We start from the raw sequence: 12,300 nt of genomic DNA, 5'->3' as shown, positions 1-12,300 counted from the left end.
ATACACAGTAAGGGGTTGTGGGAAGAATAGAAGCTCATTAGATTAGACTAAGTGGAATAAAGGGAAGGGAGGGGGAGTGGGAGTAAGAAAGCCAGTAGAATTAATCAGATATAACTTTCCTATGTTCATATGTGAATGCACAACCAGTGTAACTCCACATCAAGTACAACCACAAGAATGGGAAGTTACACTTCATGTATGTATAATATGTCAAATACAATCTACTGTCATATATATCTAAAACACCAAGTTAAAAGTAATTAATTAATTAAAAAGGGATGGGATTGTAGCTCAGTGATAGAGAAACCCTGTGTTCAATCCCAGTACCACACACACACATACACAAAGAAAACTTAAAAATAAATAAAAACATACTATCATTAACATTAGCACCTCCCCCCAAAATGAAATACTTAGGTATAAATCTAACAAAAATATGTACAAGGTCTACATGAAGAAAACTATAAAACTGATGAAAAATAAGATAACTAAATAAATGCAGAGATTAAGATTTAGGTGTTCACAAATTAGAAGATTCAACATTGTTGGTGGGCATGGTGGCCCATGTCTATAATTCCAGTGAAATGAGCTGGGGATGCCACTCAGTGATAGGGTGCTTGCTTATCATGTGCAAGGCCAAGGGTTCAATCCCTGTACCATATATTTAAATAAATAATAGTAGAAGATTCAACATTATTAAGATGTCACTTCTTGGGGGTTGTGGCTCAGTGGTATAGTGCTTGCCTAGCACATGCGGGATGCTGGGTTCAATCCTCAGCACAACATAAAAATAAAATAAAGGTATTGTGTCCAACTACAAATAAAAAACCAAAATGTGTAAAAAAAGAAGTCACTTCTTCATAAGTTGATCTACAGATTCTGTGCAATATTTATCAGATCCCAGCAAGTTGTGTTGTGGATATTGACAAACTGATTCTAAAGTTTATTTTGAGATGCAAGAAACCCTTAGTAGATGACTCAGTATCAAAGTAGAAGAACAAAGAGGACTGACAAATGCAGAGTCAGTATGAAGCTACAGTAATCAAGGCCATGTGATACTGGATAAAGAACAAACAACTAGATCCATGGAACAGAATGGAGAGCCCAGAAATAGGTGTACATGAATATAGCCAACTGATGTATGACAAAGGAACAAAGGCAATACAATGGAGCTAAGTAGTCTTTGCAATAAATGATGCTGAAACACCTGCACATCCACATGCCAATAATAATAACAATCTACACGCAGATCTTACACTCTTCACAAAAAATAAATCAAAATGGATCCTACAACTGAATGTAATATGCCAAACTATCAAACTACTAGAAGATATCATAGCAGAATATCAAGGTGACCTTGGGTGTGGTGATGACTTTTCAGATACAACAAGAAAGACATAATCCATGAAAGAAATAATTTCATGGATTGAAATAAGCCGGATTTGCAAAATGGAAAAAGTTCTGCTCTGTAAAAGACATGGTCAAAAGAATGAGAAGACAAGTGCCAAATTGGGAGATAATATTTGCAAAAACCATATCTCATAAATAACTGTTATTGAAAAGATACAAAGAACACTTCTAACTAATGATAAGAAATGAATAAACTTTATTTAAAAAATGAACAAAAGACCTGACTGGGCACCTCTCCAAAGAAGATATAATGATGGCCAGTAAGCATATGAAAAGATGTTCAACATCATAAGTTGTTAGAGAATTATTAAACAACATAATGAGTCACCATCCTATGTCATTTGAATGACTAAAGTCCTGAACAATGACAACACCATTTTTGGGGTGAGGTACTAGGGATTGAACCCAGAATGTTTAGCCACTGAGCCACATCCCCAACTCTTTTCTTTAAATACATTTTTTTTAGTTATAGATAAACACAATACCTTGATTTATTTTATGTAGTGCTGAGGATCAAACCCAGTGCCTCACATGTGCAAGGCAAGCGCTCCACCACTGAGCCACAACCCCAGCCCCCAGCCCTTTTCTATACTTTATTTAGAAACAGGGTCTTGCTGAGTTGCTTAGGACCTCATTAAGATGATGAGGCTGGCTTTGAACTCACAATCCTCCTGCCTCAGCCTCCCCAGCCACTGCGCCCAGGTGATAACACCCAATATGGATGAGGATATAAGCAACAAGAGCTCTCCTTCTCTACTGGTGGGAATGCAAAATAGGATAGCAATTTGGGAGTTGGAATGCAACATAGTATAGACAGTTTGGTAGTTTCTTATGATACTAAACAACACTGTTTCCATGCCATCCAGCATGTACTCCTCAGTCTTTACCTACGAATCAAAAACTCACGTCCAAACAAAAATCTGCCCATAAATGTTTAAAAGTAGCTTTATTTATATTTTCCCCAACTTAGAGCCAACCAAGATATCCTTCAATAGGTGAATGGTCAAATAAACTGTGGTAATCCAGACAATAGGAAATGAATTATCAAGCCCTGAGAAAACATGGAGGAAATTTAAATGAAGACCACTAAGTGAAAGAAGCCAAATTGGCAAAGATACATGCAGTATGATCCCAACTACATGACATTCTGGAAAAGACAAAACTACGGGGATAGTAAAAAGATCAGTGGTTACCATGGGATAGAGAAGAAAGTGGAATGAGTAGGATGAACACAGTGGACTTTTAGGGTAGTAAAATTATTCCATGATACTACATGGATGGATATATGCCATACATTTGTCAAAAGCCACAGGATATACAACACCTAATATCGTGTGAATTTTGAAGGCTGATAATTTGTCAGTAAGTTCATCAACTGTAACAAAGGTACCATTGTGGTTGGGGACACCTGTAGTGGGTAAGATTATGGATGCATGTGGACAGGGAGTATATGAGAACTCTGTACCTTCTGTTCAATTTTGCTATGAATTTAAAAGGACTCAAAAATAAAGGTTATTTAAAAGAAAACAACAGAAAGATTCTGTGATTCTTCATTCACAGGGGTTGACTTCATCAAACCCAGATCTGCTTCCAAATTCATAACAGATGGTTCACTAGATCTGACAGGCTCAATCTGCTATTTTAGCAGCCTGGGATAGCAGGTAAACTGCAGTTGTGCATGACAGTTGTGCACAACTATGTGACCCTCACATAGTTTCAAAAGAATGTGCCTCAGGCCTGAAATATTTCTTTACATGGAGATAAAAAGATTCCATAACCGGTGCTGGGTGCTGGGCTCATTGCCTTGTTTGTTACTATCTTTCCCTGTTCCAGATTTGATGTGTACTTCTTTGTTCTGTTTAAGTGTGTACATATCATATGGCATCCACTCATCCTTGCTGCTATATCTGTTCTCTGTGGGGAGGAAACAAGTTCTTGGCTAGCAGCACAGAAGATGCATGACTGTGCAACTGTCTGTGTTGGCGTGCAGAAAGAGCCACCAACCATGGGGACCAAGGTTCACAATTGCAGGTAATCTTACTTTGTCTCTTCTTTGTGTAACTTAAGTGTTGTCCCATCCAGTGTCTGTGTCTTTTCTTCCTTTTCTTCCTGTAAACCATGCAGTGGGTTGACATCCCAGGACTGCTGCTCCAGGTGTTAGGTACAGTTATGCTCTTGGCTATCCTCCACATGGGGGACTCCTCTCCTGGAGGTGGGAACAGGTGTCTACTGATTGACATCTAGAGACTGACATACCTTCAGTTTGGAAAAGTACCTATCCCACTCTCAGCAAAATCCTTGTGAATGAAGGAATGAAGGAGTATAGGCAGATCTGGCTTCCAAAGCCCACGTTGGCACTTCCTTGTTCTTTGTTTGGGTAAAGAAGCAGGTTTGCTTGGGGCAATTGTGATGAGTGAGTAGTCGGTGATACTGGAAAGAACACATTCTGAAATTAACTGGTTTCTGTTTGTTGTCTCATGCCTTGGAACTCCCACCTCCAGATTGTTCTGAGAGAGCTTTGCTTCTACACAGGATCCTGTGAAACCAAAGCTTTCTTCTTGAGTTTTTGTCTCTGATGCAGACCCAGAAATCAAACACTAACCTGATGGGTTTTTTTCCCTTACATTCCCATTCTCATAAGTTCAGCACCCCTCCTCTCTTTCCAACACACAGACACACGCACACAGATACACACACTCAGGGCAATGATGTCAGTTAGTAGGAGGAGGATCAAGGCCCTGAGGAAAAATAAAAACTTGCATATTATCAATGTGGTAAAAAAGAAAACACTTGCTGTTAAGGGTTGGGTTTGTGGCTCAGTGGTAGAGTGCTTGCCTAGCATGTGTGAGACACTGTGTTTGATCCTCCGCACCACATAAAAAATAAATAAAATAAAGGTATTGTGTTTATTTACAACAAAATAAATAAATAAATAAGGTCCATCAACAACTAAAAAAATTAAAAAACACACACTTGCTATTAGAATGGCAAATGAAGAGGGCAGGATAGAAACAGTTGTCAAAAGACAAAATTATAACAGTTCAATTTAAAGATCCAGTTGGCTTTGATTGGTAATTCTAGAATTGGGCTACATCTCATTCTAAAAAATAGAATAGAGATTCCTATAAGCTGAGCAGATATTAGCTTTATAGGCAGAAAAGGGCTGAAAAGAGAAGAAATAAGGGGAAAAAGGCAGATTAGTTTGCACCAGGTTACTTCAGGTTACTTTCCTTGTAAAGGTTAAGGCTGAGGAGACTTCTTACCATGGTGGCTAAATATGGCCTACGGGGATTTGGTTATTATCACAATAGAAAAGTTCTAACAACTAGGCTAAATATAGAGATTATTCATTATGTATTCAACAAATATTTATTGAGCACCTGCTGTATACCAGTTTTTGAGATACAGTAATGAGAAAAATATGAAGATTCCACAATTTCTCTTCCCCATGACTATGGCCTGGTAGACAGATCTCCTGCTTATTACCAATAAAGTTTAAGCTCTCCAAGTTTCTGGCTTCCTGAAACACTTATCTACCATTGTGTCCAGAGGCAAGGAATATCCTCTGCAGAAGAAGATGGGGAAGGGGACTTGAATTCAGTTTTTAAATTTAAGTCCTTTTTAGTACTGCTTTAAAAGCATCAGTGTTTCTTTGATATATATGAATACACACACATATGACAAAGTAATTTTAAAAGTAATTTATTTGTGTTAATTTCCTATTTTTCTCCTCAGGGATGGGGTTGAGTTTGGGACCTATAGGGATCTAACCTGACATAACTACAGCCATCTTGGCTGTGACTGTCCTCTTGCCTGCCTGTTGACCCTGGCACACATTCCAAACCTATGGGATAAACAAAGTTATTAAGACAGTCATCCCAGCATGTTGGGCTGGGCACTGTTGCCTGGACCATCTCTGTGTGTGTGTGTGTGTGTGTGTGTGTGTGTGTGCGTGTGTGTGTTGTGCTGGGGATTGAATCCAGACCTATGTTATTTGAAGCAAGCACTCTACCAACTGAACTACACCCCCAGCCCCTGGACCATCTCTTAAGTGACACTTGGCATGTTAACATTCTCTGAGAAGGCCCAGGTACGTTCTGGTTAGCAATGGCTCACTTTTGTCTAGCTTAACATAAAAACTCTTTCTTCTTGCTTTGGTGTGGTGATCTTCCTCAAACCATTCAAGACATATCTTTCCGTATGTCCCTCATAATTTGTATTCTTTCAATCCTGGATTAGTTTGCCTCTTTCTTCCATCCTCCACTTTTTGCAACTGGTTCTCATACACTGGGTTTTCCTGAAACAAGGCCAGGAAAGGGGTGAAAATCCCACCACAACAATGTGGTTTTTTAAATCATTTTGTCCACAGCTGATAATCAATTTTAATATCTTTTCTATTTTCTCAAGTTACTGTCCAGCCCCCATCCCTACCCCCAGTGCCCCAATTTCTGTTTTCCCTATTGCCCATGTCTGAGTGGGCAAGGGAATGGGTTCCCCTCTGGAGGGACGGTCTGGCTGAGAAATAAAAGCTAAGAATAGTACTACAAAATAACCACAGGACACAGAAAAGTCGTTTCAGAGCAGGGACAGCAACATGTCAAGCTGACCAGTTGGGTCCAGCTTCTAACAAAGAAGAAGCCTGCTTTTGCTTTATTCATATTAGAATATATATATCCAAGAGTTTCTATAGAAAGTTCTTCACCAAAACAGGGTAGAAGTGGGGGCAGGTAGGCTGCTCCATTCCTAATGGGTCACGTGCATCTCCAGTGCTACTCAGGAACTTTTGGCAGAGCAGAGGGGGAGTTCACTTGCAAAGGGTGATCTTGATAGCAGGGATTGCTGCTGTAAGTTCCCAATTACCAGATTTACCCCCTCACTGGCTTCAATGTTGAAAAGGTCCTCATGTTTCACAGGTAGCATCCCACACTTCCCTATTTCAAAATGAGAGAAAAAATTAAGGAGGATCTCCCCTCCCCACACACATACCTTTTATTTGGTGGGATTGGGGATTAATTTTGTTTGTGCTAAGCAGATGCTCTACCACTGAGCTACATCTCCAACTCTCCCCCTTCTTTTTTTAAAAAAATATTTTTTAGTTGTAGATAAACACAATACCTTTATTTTATTTATTTATTTTTATGTGGTGCTGAGGATTGAACTTAGTGCCTCAAATGTGCTAGGCAAGTGCTCTACCACTGAGCTACAGCCTCAGCCCCTACCCCTTCTTTTTGAAAGGCAGAATTTTGATGCATTTTATTTATTTTACTTTCTTTTGGGGTACCAGGGATTGAACCCAGAGGGATTTAACCACTGAGCCATATCACCAGCTTTTTTTATTTTTATTTTTATTTCAGGGTCTTGCTAAGTTGCTTAGGGCCTCTCTAAGTTGCTGAGACTAGCTTTGAACTTATGATCCTCCTCCCTCAGCCTCTTGACCCACTAGGATTATAGGCATACACCATTATGCCTGGCTTCCTGATGCCAGGATGTTTGTTTTAAATTCTAAAACAAACAAACAAAACCCTTGACGTGTATTGTTTGGCATGCAGCAAGGAATCAGGCTAAAGGAAGAAGCTACTCTTAGGTTCTCAAACTTTGAAATTACCTATAGATTTTAAAATCTAGGCATGCCAGAGTCCTACCCACAAGATTTCAATTAATTGATATGGTATATGGATGTTTTTAGAAGTCTAAGGAGGATTTTAATATGCAGCTAAGTTGATAACCAATGATTTATCTTCACAGTTCTTTGCTGCTCCAAGAGTTGTCTGGAACTGCAGCATGAATGTGATACTGGAGACAGAACTTTTGACCAAGTGATGGTAGAAATGAAATTGAGTCAAGTGAGTGTGACTGAAGAGGCAAGGCTTTAATTGGGACTTCAGCTAAAGGGAGATGACACTGATCAAGAAGAGGGACAAGGCTGCTCTCCCAACAAAGGGAGATGCAAGTTTTTATTGATTTGCTGGAGCGGGCTATAGTCTAATACCTTCCATTGGTAAGTTCCACTGGAAAGGGCACTGTTCCAAAAGATGTTTCTTCTTGTATGAGGATCAGGCCACCAGGTGGTCATGGTCAACTTGAATTTTTATATCATGTATCATCATCCTGTGCAAATGCCCTGGCTTTTTAGCTCATTCTGGGCCTAGTGATAGGACTGAAGGACTTTGGGTACTTGAGCTGTTGGTATAGCTGTGGATCAGACAGGAGGGTTGGGTAGAAGAAAACACATACCCTCTCCAAAAAGTAATGCAGAACTTTTAATCTGACCCAAAAGTTCAGGTGGCAAAGGGAATAGTCATAATATTGAAGACAGAAATCCTATCCCAGTCACCCATCAGACATCTGCAGGCTCAAGGGAACAATCAGTGTTCTTTAGCAAAAGTGACCTGAAAAGTAACTTAGGCAACTGTTATCATTATATTATAACCCACATGTCAGAGGTATTATATACAACAAAACTAGTGGGAAACTAATAATGGATTGCCTAGCTGTGTGATCTCCAAAATTAGTGATTTTTTACAATGACTAAGTGAAGTTAGAGAGTTTATTTAGGGCTTTCCCCCAGTAACAATTTCATCTTGTGTAAACATTCTGCTTCTGTGGTTTTATCAGGGCCTCATGACAAATCTTGTTGAAAAGAGCCAGGTGTGGTGGTACATGCCTATCATCCCAGCCACTAGGAAGGCTAAGGCAGAGGACCCTATCTTAAGAAAGAAAAAGGGGATGTTGGTGGTGCTGGGGACATACCTGAGTGGTAAATCACCCTAGTAACAGAAAAAGAAAACACAAAGGTAGAGAAGCAACATGCCATGCTACAAATAGAAATTGTTTATTGCACTCAGGGGTTAATTTCATTGTCTTGGTCTTTGTCCCACCATGAGAGTCCCTGATCATCTTAGGTGCACCTGGGAGTTTGTTAGAAATACTCTTTGGCTTTTCTCTAGATTTTCTGAATTCAAATCTGTAGTTTAACCAGATCCTCCAAGTGATTTGCCTTAATGCACATTAAAGTTCAGAAGACCTAGGGCTCTTACCAAGCAAACAGCTCCAATTTGAGAGAATATTAAGCATTCAGGAAATATTGCTGAGAAACTGATGTGACTCCATTTTTGAGAAACCAGCCTCTACCTCAGAGCAAAGCCTGTCCAAGGAAGGGGGCGTGACTCTTGTCCTTGGGAAAACCCACACAGCCTTCCAGGCACATATCCACCCTGCTGAGTTGTTTGTCTGCAAATAACAGGAGAGATCTGTGGCTCCAGGTGTTCCTGATTCAATTAGTCTAGGTGAGGACCCACAGCAACCCCCTAGCAACATCAATCAGCATGAGACAGGGAAAATACCTGGGATGCTAGATGACCCCCCACCCCAGTAGTTTATGGTGGTTGATAACATGTTGGGAAACCATGTAGTTTAGCACATACACCCCTCACGGATTAAACCAATCAATTCAAACGAATCCCCTCTTGTACTAGCAAATCAGTGAATGTGCTAATCAATGTTAAGAGTTGTTGTTTGACTTTCCCGAGGTGTGAATGATTTGCCTTGTGATGCATAGAGTATCCCCCAAAACTTATAAAATTTCACTGAACAAAGGATTGGAACTCACTCCTCGGGACCGATGCATCGGAAACGGTTGTGAGTCCAGGCTTGAGCTTGCTCCTGGAGATCTATTGGGGTTCCACGAACCTGGCATTACATTGCTAGTAAGAATTGCCAGAGAAATGAAGAAAACTCATTATTACAGGTTCAAGTGCTCTGGGCATTCAGAGAAATCACCTAAATAATTAGCAGAACTACTTTGAGCTTCAAGATGCTAGTTGCACAAAAATAGAGGCCCTGAAATTAACCCCTGAGTGCAATAAACAATTTCTATTAGCACACTCACTGGTGAGTGATTGGTTAGTACAAGAGGGCTCAGTGGTAGAGTGCTCACCTAGCATGCACGAGTACCACTACCTCTACCAGGAAACAAGTTGAACTGGTTAAAAGTTCCATCCTCAGCACCACATAAATGTAAAAAAAATAAAGATATTGTGTCCATCTAAAACTAAAAAACAAATATTTAAAAAAATAGAGACCCAAAGGCTGGCCCTAGAGCTTTGCAAGTGCTAGTGAAACTAATGTTTATTGATCTGTTTGACCACATCAAATGTGGGTGCTATCTATACTAAGCACCTACCAAGATGAAAAACATCCAGTAAGCTCACCCCAAACACAGAGAACCTACAAAAGACCCTCTATGATGGGGAAATTTTGTTCTCAAAACTCCCAAACTCTTTTTTTTTTCCTGTTATGGATCATTATGAATCTCTCCCCACCCTTCAAACCAATTATCCAAGAACATTATTTAAAATGGAAATTATTAAACAAATTAGCCAGTAATGATCAGTTCCCACTTTCCATTTTGCATGTGTTTAATATTTTCCAATTGCCCCTCCATATGTACTGTTTGTCCCTCTCAACCCTGATGTGAGACTTGGGAGGCTGACTTTCTTGAACTGCGTCCTGCCTTCCTTTTGGGATAATAGGAGGCCCTGGCAGGAGATCAGAAGATCAGTTTCAGGTTACTTATTACACCAATTTCCTCTGTGTTGGAACATGGGTTGGCTGTATTCCTCACTTGAAGTCCACAGTTTTGTCAGGTACCTTGATCCAAGGGGTGAACATAGCTTCCAAATACTGACAGCTGTAATGCATTGTCTTAACTTTGTCCACCACCTTTCGGAAATTGCCACTTGAATTCTCAGTTACTCTGTTTGAATGTGTCATCTGTTTTCCTTCTTTAACATCACCCTCTCTCTGGTGTTTGGGAAACATTTCTGTTTTCCTTCTTGGTGACTGGAGTAGTAAAGATGAGTGAAGCAGCTGGGTGCAGTCTGGAAGCTGAGGCAGGAGGATCCCAAGTTCAAAGCCAGCCTCAGCAAAGGTGAGGTGCTAAGCAACTCAGTGAGACCCTGTCTCTAAATAAAATTCAAAATAAGGCTGGGGATGTGGCTCAGTGGTTGAGTACTCCTGAGTTCAAACCCTGGTACAAAAAGAAAAAGAAAAAGAAAGAAAAGATGAGTAATGTAAAGCTCTAAGGCACAAATGGACATCATCAATGGAAACAGAAAGAGAGAACTGGCTGCTGAGGCTGGCCACTATGAAGCATATACAGAAGAGTACAAGGACAGCTACCTGGCCATGGACACAGCAGCTTTGCAGCATGCCCAACAGTGATGCAGATGGTCTTATGGTTTAGGATCTGCATCTTAAGTTCTCTGGTACTGGCAAGAGATGACATTTACTCCTAGGGGAAATGGCAGACTCCCCACATTGCTCCAGCCCGTCTTCAGGCAGCTTCTCTACCTACCAGCCGAGTCCTCCAAGATTCCAGGTATTGATCAGTAGCACCATTCTTCACCTACCATATAAGCCTAGTTACAGTTTACCAATAGAAGATAATAGGTGGAGACCCTGGAAAGCTAAGATTTTGTGTTCCCCCGGGTGTGGAGGTGATGGCAATGAGGAAGGAGTCCTGGTAACTAGTCTCCCATGAAATCTGGTTCTTCTCTTTCAAGGTTACCATGAACCAAGAACCCAGAATCTCATATAAATGTTTGAGAAAGTGTTTATTTGAGCTAAGAGGACAGCCACTTGGGGAAACATGTATTCTCCTCCAGAATAAGTGCTCTGAAAATAGGTTTGAGGGGTCTGGTTTCCTAAATAAAAAGAAGAAAAAGAGGATACAAAAAAAAAAAAACAACAACAACAACAAACCAAAATCCGGGGGAAAAAACCTTGGTTGTTATAGTTGATTGCCCCAGGTTGTTGATTAGTCACTGTTTAAACATCATAGGAAAGCTATAAGGACAAGCAGGAATAGGTATTCTCCAAAGTATTACCTAATGACATCAGTACCTCTACCAGGAAACAAGTTGAACTGGTTAAAAGTTAAAATTAAGAAGATTATGAGATTTTGGAATCCATGAGGACAGGACTGCTCCACAGAATGAAATTCACTGACCCTATCTACTATGGCAGTAGACTAGCAAGATTTATTTAAAGCAGGAAAAGGCTCCCGCAATAGGGGAGGTTACTGCTAACTGTTGTTTTTTGTCTAGGAATTTTGTAAGGCATGGCTGATGGTCCAGCGGAGGTGATTGGTAGAGCCCGATACTAGCATGGGACAGCCAAGCGCTGATTTTAATAGACCAATTAGAAGTGCATAAATTTAATCCCTTATTTACAAAATTGAGAGGATCCATTCAACCCTGGGGTTTGGCACTCAATTCCGGTCAGAAGCAGTGTTTGGGTAGGGGGTAGATTTTGTGGTTGGTGGTTGCTAGTGGCAGCTAAGGAAGTGCTGTTGTGGTTGAAGCCATCCCTGGCAGCAACAGTATGCTCTGCAGGCCGGGTATCTCAGGAGGTCATGGTTTCCTTCCTTCCTTTGGGGCCTTTATTCCTATCTGCCTACAGGAGGTCTAGCTTTCTCTTTCAACAGGAGTTTGCAAACCCCCTTTCTTTATTTTTAATTCTTATTTTACAATTAGTACACCAGGAAGGAGGGAGGAATGAGCAGTCATTCAGTCATTGTTCCTGCTTCGACCTCTCACCTCCCTTTCTTCCCTCGGGGGAGAGAGGCCTACAGGGAAGTCCTGCAGACGTACTGGGAGGAATGTGGGAAAACAAGTTAAAGCTGACAGAGCCCTGGGGCCTGAAGCACCTGGCGGCGGAAGCAATTCCTGCTGTGGCCGCTTCGGGGCAGGAACTCCACCGCGCAGGACCCACAGCGCAGTATTCGGGCCGGGAGGAGGCGAGTCGTTGGCCCTCCTGGCGTCCTAGAGAGGCGCGGTGGCCCAAGCGGCGACGCGCGTGCGTCACCCGGCGGAGATGTGGGCGCGGCGG

The sequence above is a fragment of the Urocitellus parryii genome, chromosome 3 (genome assembly GCF_045843805.1).
Source record: "Urocitellus parryii isolate mUroPar1 chromosome 3, mUroPar1.hap1, whole genome shotgun sequence".
NCBI lineage: Eukaryota > Metazoa > Chordata > Mammalia > Rodentia > Sciuridae > Urocitellus > Urocitellus parryii.
The sequence above is the reverse complement of the archived record's forward strand: the minus strand, read 5'-3'. Positions refer to the sequence as shown.